Genomic DNA, 8,403 nt, shown 5'->3' on the forward strand with positions numbered 1-8,403 from the left:
TTACAAATAGTAGTCGTCGATCGATAAATGAGCTACCGGCCTTTGGCTAAGTTGATCTTTTGTGTATGAATATAAGGGTTGGTAATGTGAAGTAAGTATGATATTGAGAATTTTTGCATATGAAATTATCCGTTTAGCCATATGAATGCTATACTTTAGTTGTGTCTAATTTCATGGCTCAAAACTTACTAAGCATTAAATGCTTACTCCATTTATTTGATTCTCTGTTTTATAGATTTTGGTTCGTCAGCTATTCGGACTCGGGATTATTGAAGTCAAAGTCGCCCACACTATCAAAGCCCCTTTTGGTACACTTTTGGTTGAACTTTGAAATGGCATGTATAGGACTACCCTTTTTGATGTTGGTCATGTACCTTTCGGTATTGTACAAATTTGGATAGCCATGCGAAAATGGCTTATATATATTTTTGAGCATAATGTTATAATCATTTTGTATGTATATGGTTATTGAGAGGTGTGGATGTGCTTGGCAATGATTGGCCATTGGAATGGTTAATCACGATCATACTTTGTGCTATATATGCTATAGGGTTAGTTGAATCATGGAAACTTTGTAATAGGTAAAGTCTACCTTAAAGGCAGATGTTGACAGCAGCAGTGGTGTGAATTTGAAAAATCACTAAAAATAGTAGGAATGGAATTAAATAGTGAATAAATTATGTAATCGAACCTTGATGAATCTACTTCCATATGGAAGAAACGAAATGGTCATATGAGTGATATTTTTAAGGGATATTTAAGTTTTCATGGGACAGGGCCAGAGCGATTTCTGGATCCCATGATCTGACTTTGGAAATTCATTATAAATTAACCAGAGATAATTAGAAGTCAAGCCATATATGTATAGATTCCTTTTTGAGTCTAGTTTCACCAGAATCAAACGACATAAGTATTTAATCCCTGTATAAGGAGTTATCTAAGTCGCAATGCAGGAAGGTCAGTGTAGTCGAACACTATAATAGGGGAAACTTTAACTAATAAACTGTACTAATTGGCTTGACCAAAAATTTTAGAAAAAAATTTGTGGATGGATATATGAGTCTAGTTTCAGGGAAAAATTACGAAACTGATTTTCGAGTTTTGGAACTCAAGATATGATTTTGAAGGTGACAGTGACGCAGTTAGCCACCTGTCTGGAAATTTTTTAAAATGGACTGTGAACATACATGAATTATGTCTGTTAGCACCTCGTGGTCGCTTCCGACAACGGTCTCGGGTACGGGGTGTTACAGTGATGTCTCCCGGCGCGAATAAGAACTATCTTGTGTGGGCAAGGTACTTTCCAATCGAGCTACACCCAATCACGTACATAACAATGCTAAAGTATTCAATTAAGTGCAGTTATGAAGAGTTGAAACTCGGAAAGGTACGAACAAGAATTCGTGAAATGTATATGTACATGGTATAATGAGCATATCTATGATTGATTGATAATCCCATGGTGTACATGATTGATTTGTTCGAGTGAATACATGTGTTTAAATAACTTACTAAAAATACAGGTAGAAAGAATGTTCATGTATACTTATTTTAATGAATATGGTTGGCAAATTCACATAGTCTGATTAAATGTGTTAAATTGTTTGGACTGATTTACATGATTGTAATGATATGTCTAAATGAAGGTGTACGAGGTAAAAGTATAGGTTGTGATAAACTTAACCATATTTATTGGCCCTTGTATGATATCATGTGCATGACTTGTATGATCAAATGAATAGATTAGTAAAGTTATCCAAAAAAACATGGAATGCATGTATAAGTATACTTGTTTAAATGAGATAACTGGAAAGTGAGCGTAAAATCAATATGAATGTTAGTCTACCCGAAATGAATGACATGATTGTGCTGATGCTGCCATGATGATGAAAATTATGTTACATGCATATGTATATGAGAGTCGAGTTAGAGGCCCTACGGCCCCCTTCTCCTTACCAAACTGGTGTTCTATAATGGAATTTCCCGAGATTTGTGATGAAGAAGTCTCCGGATGAGAAACCAAAGAATTTAGTGATAGAATGGTTATAAGCATGATTAGTAATTGAAAATGGGTTGATAAGTACAGATAGAGCTAGAAAGATATCGGATTGACAAAAAGATTATTTAATTTTCACAATATCACAATTAGTAAAAGGGTTAACTTCGAAAATCGATCTATTCTGAAAAGATGTCAGGAAATAATATTTGAAATATGAACTGTCTGCGTATGGTAATTACAGTGAGTAGATTATGACTGCCTCTCTTGAAATATAGTATGAAGTCAATTGTTTGCGGAAAGGTTATTGAGACTATCTATTTTCTGATGAATTTTTGTAATATGAAAATGTTCCCTGATCTTGATGATAGACAAAGGCATTGACAGTCTAATTGGTACATAATCTACATGATCCTATTTTTTTTTTTGGTATTCTAATACCTTCTGTCTGTTGGGAATTGATGAAAAGGGGTGCATATGATGCTATGATTCGGCTTCTGCTAATAGTTAATTTGTCCAATATGTATATGGGAAGGTATGTCATTCTTGTTACATCTATCTTTGGTGGTCACAATGATATTTTCTTCTGGATTTCTTTTCTCGAAGGAACCATTGAGGTCTCTCATATTTTCTTATGAATGTTTTCCTCGATCTTTCAATATGGTATCGTGATTGGATTTTCTTGTTTTGGATTTCTTTATGTTGGATTTTTATATTCTGGATTTCTCCGTTATGGATTTCTTTATCGTGAATTCTTGGTCATCTTTTTCTCGTCACTTGTCGAACATGGCTTATAGTTAAAGTATGACCTTTAGCTTGCGGTATATATATATATATATCAAGTATGACTGTGTTTCTGATTTGATTATGGTAATTGGATGATCTTAGTAATTGGAGTTCTCAAATTTCTGTATGAGGATTTAACATTAGCAAAGTTTGTACAGAGATAAACATTTGGGTAAGAGCAAAATGATTGTTATTGTACTATCTTTGAGAAGAGAAAAATGCAGTGGTAAACATTTGGGTAGAAAATCCAGAACTTATACAGAGATTTCGCAAGAAAACTTACAGGAGTAATGTATTAGCTATCGAGTTTGGGACTCAACATCATTGATCCTTGGGTACGAATATTTGAAATGTTGAAAGTTTAAGAAATGTATATCTAGTGTCATCAGAATTATCTTCGCCCATGTTGGAAATGGAATGGAAATGAGAAGAAGCTACTATGGATTTCATGTCTGATTTGTTACTATCTCTGAAAGAGAAAAATGTTATGTGGCTTATTGTTAAATGTCTGATGAAATATGTAAATCATGCTAGTATGTACTGAATTTTCGCTCATCAGGTTCAAGGAATTTCGTGTCTTTATGATTGTTGGATATTTTAAAATTTTAGTCTCTATTAATCAGATTGAGGATCCAGGTTCTATATCATGAATTCTTGGGAAAACAAGAGGAGGCTTTGGAATTAAAGGTAACTGAGAGTTGAATTGGCAAAAAAATCAGACTGTGTGAAATTATAGAAAGTATGAGACCGAGATGAACCGGCTAGTTTCACTATTCAAATTTGAAAAGATTCAAGTATGTGTGTATATGTGATATGATGGAAAAAATGAGACTTTTGTGTATATGAACTCTCAGGTAGAGGTTGAAATTCAGCCGAGGTACGGTATAGTAATAAACCGCTTATGATACTGATATGGGAAGGTAAAGAGATAAGTATTAGAGAAATAGTCGAGTGAAATTTCTTTAACAATGATTATGGGAAAGACAAGTTTATGTGAATACCAAAACCACTTTTCTGGTACGACTTTTGGGGACGAAAATCCCTAAGGGGAGAGAATTGTAACATCCTGAAATAGGGCTTAGTCAGAACAGTGGTTTTGGAACCACAAATTTGAGGTCAATAAATTATATTAATATTATTTTATGTGTTATAGAATGATTATATAAGTGCATGAAAATTTTGGTGAATTAATTTTGGCGTTTGAGTGCTTAATCGCGAAAAATGACTAAATCGCATAAAGGGCAAAAGTTTTGTTTTAATAGTCAAAGGTTTCAAATTGCTAGAGAACCTTAATTGGGGGTATTTAAAGTGAAATTAGGCCATTAAATAAGTGATGGCCGGTCATAGGGAGAGCAAAAGAGTTGAAAAGTCAAAATTTGGTATGGTTGGTATTTGATGACATAAGCAAACACTAATAAAATAAAACAAAAGTAGCCACACTTCTTCTCCATCTTTCTTCCCAGAAAAAATAAGGGTTTGGAAGTTTGAAATTTCAGCAAACTCTTCACCCTCACAAGTAAGTGATTTAGATGCTTATTTTTTATAATTTTTGTACTTTTGGAACCCCTGTAGCTTAATCTAGCTAATGAGGGGACTATTTTGCAAAATGGTTGAAAGTATAGGGTTTTACCATAAAAATATTCATGTTTTTTGCTGATTTTTTATGGAAGAAAATGAATCTTAGTTGTGAAATAAACAACTTTTGTGAAAGGTGTTAGCACGAAAACACCTAAAAGTATCATTTTATAAAGTTTGTAAAATAGAGAGTAAATGTGTGTAATAATTAAAATCTTGAGTTGCTATAGTTATGAAAATGGTTCGACTAGGCTCAAAGAGTAAGAAAATTGAATAAAAATCATTTTACGAGCCTAGGGGAAAAAGCATAATTTTGGCAAAGTTTAGGGGCAAAATTATAAATTTGCCAAAATATGATTTTTGGGTCAATTTGAATAATGTAAGTCCTAAATGGGCTATATTTGAAATGATAGATCAAGGAAATTGAGATTCAGGCTTAAATCGAAAAATACAAGGTTATGGACTAATAGTAAAATTGCCATTTTCGTATTCGAGGTAAGTTCGTATGACTAAATAAGCATGTTATCCATGTTATTGTTAATATACTTGAATCTATCTTGCTTCGGTTATATTGAATTATATGTTGATGATATTGAGTATGATGAAAGTGATGCCAAAAGTTAATAGCATTCACGTGATGGTAGAATACATTAGAAATTCAATGGAATATGATATCCCATAGAAAAGAGTAAGTCGTACGTAAATAATATAACTACAATGTTATTAACGTATTTGAATAGATATAGCATAAATTGCTTGATTGTGGAAATGATTATGTATGATGAGAATTGATGTAGAGGAACCTCCCAGTTGAACCTTAGGAATAAACAGATATTCATGCCATGACATTTGGGTGATATGTGTGTGCTCGTGTAAGACATGTCTGGGACATGCATCGACCACATTATGATATGCCAGTGTAAGACATGTCTAGGACATGCATCGACATTGAGACAAGAGCCAGTGTAAGATATGTCTGGGACATGCATCAGCTACGAGATGTGTCAGTATAAGACCATGTCTAGGACATGGCATCGGCATGGATATGTGAGAGCTAGGTAAGACCATGTCTGGAACATGTTGTCAGCCTCGATTTTGATAGTTAGTGTAAGACCGTGTCTGGGACATGGCATCGGCATTATACCCTATGTTTAACGCTTAGTGAATATCCGATAGCTTTCCGAATGGTTCAACAATGAGAGTTACGGTTTAAGCTAAATGAGAAAGGTTATGACCATATTGTGAGTGGTACAAGTACTTACATGAAATTGATGAGATGTGAATTCAATTCATGTTATATGATTAGTAAGGAATGAATATGAGCATGTTGAGTAACACATGTATGTATGCCAAGCTCATGAGAAATGATTTCAGTTTATGATGCACATTTAGTGAAGATGTAAATAGGTAATTCATGCTTATGTGAATGATTTTGTGATGACCATGTGATTATAGGTCTATACTTATGATGTATGAATATGTAACCTTACCAATGTGGTGAAAATGAATTAATATGGTGTGATAAACGTAGTATCGTTAATTTACACTAAAATAGTTTTGGACAACAGCCATAGTCCGACTTTAAAAATCCACCAAAAATTGTGGAAATTGATTTAGAGGCTGAATAAAATATGAAATTAAAGTTTAATGAGTATAGTTTTACATAGAAGAAATGATGTAAGCAAAAGAGTTTCATATTATGAAATATTTTAATTGTTGTGAGACAGAGTTAGAATGACTTCGAAATGCCTAGTTCTGATTTGAAAAAATCATTGAAAATTTTACAAAAATATTTATGAGTTATAATTTATATTATTAGAATTCTTAATAAGAATATTTTCAATATAAATAGACGAGAACATCATCCGAGTCCCGTATTATGAGATAATTAATTTTTAGTGAGGAGGGGACAGAACTATCAAACATCGAAAAAGGGTAACTTGAAGGAATAAAATGTATGAATTGGCTAAACTAAAAATTCTTAAAATTTTATGGTAAGAATATATGTGAGTCTAGTTTCAAGATAAATTAGTGGAACTTAATTTGGAGTTCCGTAGCACCAGATATAAATAATTTAGTAACTACGATGCGAGAAAATAGCCTGACTGGAACATGAGTGAAAATGCAAATAGGGTTGTATTACCATGAGAAGCAAGTTGATAAATTGCTTATTATTTTCGTACGGTACTACTAAGCTATAAAGCTTACTCCCTTCCTTTCCTTCCCTTTAGTGTTTTCAGGTTAGCTCGGGGTTGGAGATCTCGGAGGCGGCATCACACTATCAAGCTGCTATCTTTGGAATAATGAAGCATATATTAGAAATTTCAAGTGAGTGGCATGAATAGTGATCTAGTTGATTGACATGTATTATTTTTCTTTGGCCAAATGTGTTGGCTTATATTGAGTTATATGTATATGGCCATGAGGTGTGGCTCATTTTGATTATGGCTTGTAAGCCTAGCTATTCATGTCATGTCTAATATTTATAATGCGATTATGTTTGTTTACCATGCATGGTTAGTAATATGACATGTGTGTTGGATGTATGCTCTATGACCAACTGAGGTGGTCATAGCCATTTATTAATTGCATGTTATAAACACAACGTGATAATGATTGTACATAAGTGCTTGATGAATAAGTTCGTAACATGAGTAGATGCATGAGTAGATGCATTACTTGTAAGAGGACATGTTAATGTTAAGGATGTGTATTAATAAAGAGTGTTTAATCACTAAAATGATGCCATGATTTTCAATTTTGATGTGCATAAGGTTGTAAAAGATTATGGGTAACATGAAGGCTTGGAAAATAGCCTAAGTGTTGGCCACAAAAGCTGGAGACACGGCTGTGTGTCTCAATCGTGTGAGGGACACTGCCTGGAGACACGGGCGTATAGCCCGGCCGTGTGGTTCAATGTGCATAGAGAGTTACACAGCCTGAGTAGACCGGCGTTCCAAAGGCACACGGGCGTGTCCCTATGTCCTCACGTGCGTGTGACCCTGTTTCATGTGAAAATTTTCTAAGTTTTCTTGAAACTTCTTAAAATCCGTGGTTTTGTCCCGAATCGATTCCGATGAATGTTTTGGGCTTTGTAGACCCAAATAAGGGACGACATATATGTGTTTGAAAGGTTTTGAATTAAAAGATATTTTATGGCCCGATGTTTGCATGAATGTGTATGTTTAAGTCCGGTAATGCCTCGTACCCTATTCCGGTGTCGGACATGGGTAAGGGGTGTTAGACCAAGCCATTCAACGATGCATCACTATAAAACACAAATTCCTTACCCGATCCTGGCTGTACTAATACTGGAGCTTTAGTCAAAAGAGCTTTCAACTGATTAAAACTTTTTTGACATTTCTCGGACAATTCAAACTTTACATCTTTCTGAAGTAGTCTCGTCAATGGAGTCACAATCATCGAAAAGCCTTTTACAAACTGTAGGTAATATCTAGCTAGTCCCAAAAAACTACGGACCTCAAAAACATTTCTTGGAGGCGTCCAATCCATTATTGCAGAAATCTTGCTTGGATCAACTCGAACACCTGATGCTGACACAGTATGCCCCAGAAAACCAGCTTCGCGCAACCAAAATTCACATTTACTAAACTTTTCATATAACTGCTTATCACGCAGAGCTTGTAACACAATTCTCAAATGCTCAGCATGCTCAGTTTCATCTCTCAAATAGATCAAATTATCATCTATAAATACCATAACAAATCGATCTAGTACGGTCTGAAAATATGGTTTATTAGGTCCATAAAGACTGTAGGAGCATTTGTTAGTCCAAAAGGCATAACTAAGAATTCATAGTGTCTGTACCTCTTTCTAAATTCAGTTTTTCGCACATCAGAGTCTTTAACTCTCAACTGATAATAATCCAACCTCAAATCTATCTTTGAAAACACTGTAGCCACTTTTAATTGGTCAAACAAATCATCAATCCACGATAAAGAGTACTTGTTCTTGATCGTCACTTTGTTCAACTGTCTGTAGTCTATACGCATACTCATTGTGCCATCTTTTTTTTCACAAACAAC

The sequence above is a fragment of the Gossypium arboreum genome, chromosome 8 (assembly GCF_025698485.1).
Source record: "Gossypium arboreum isolate Shixiya-1 chromosome 8, ASM2569848v2, whole genome shotgun sequence".
In the NCBI taxonomy this organism is placed as follows: domain Eukaryota; kingdom Viridiplantae; phylum Streptophyta; class Magnoliopsida; order Malvales; family Malvaceae; genus Gossypium; species Gossypium arboreum.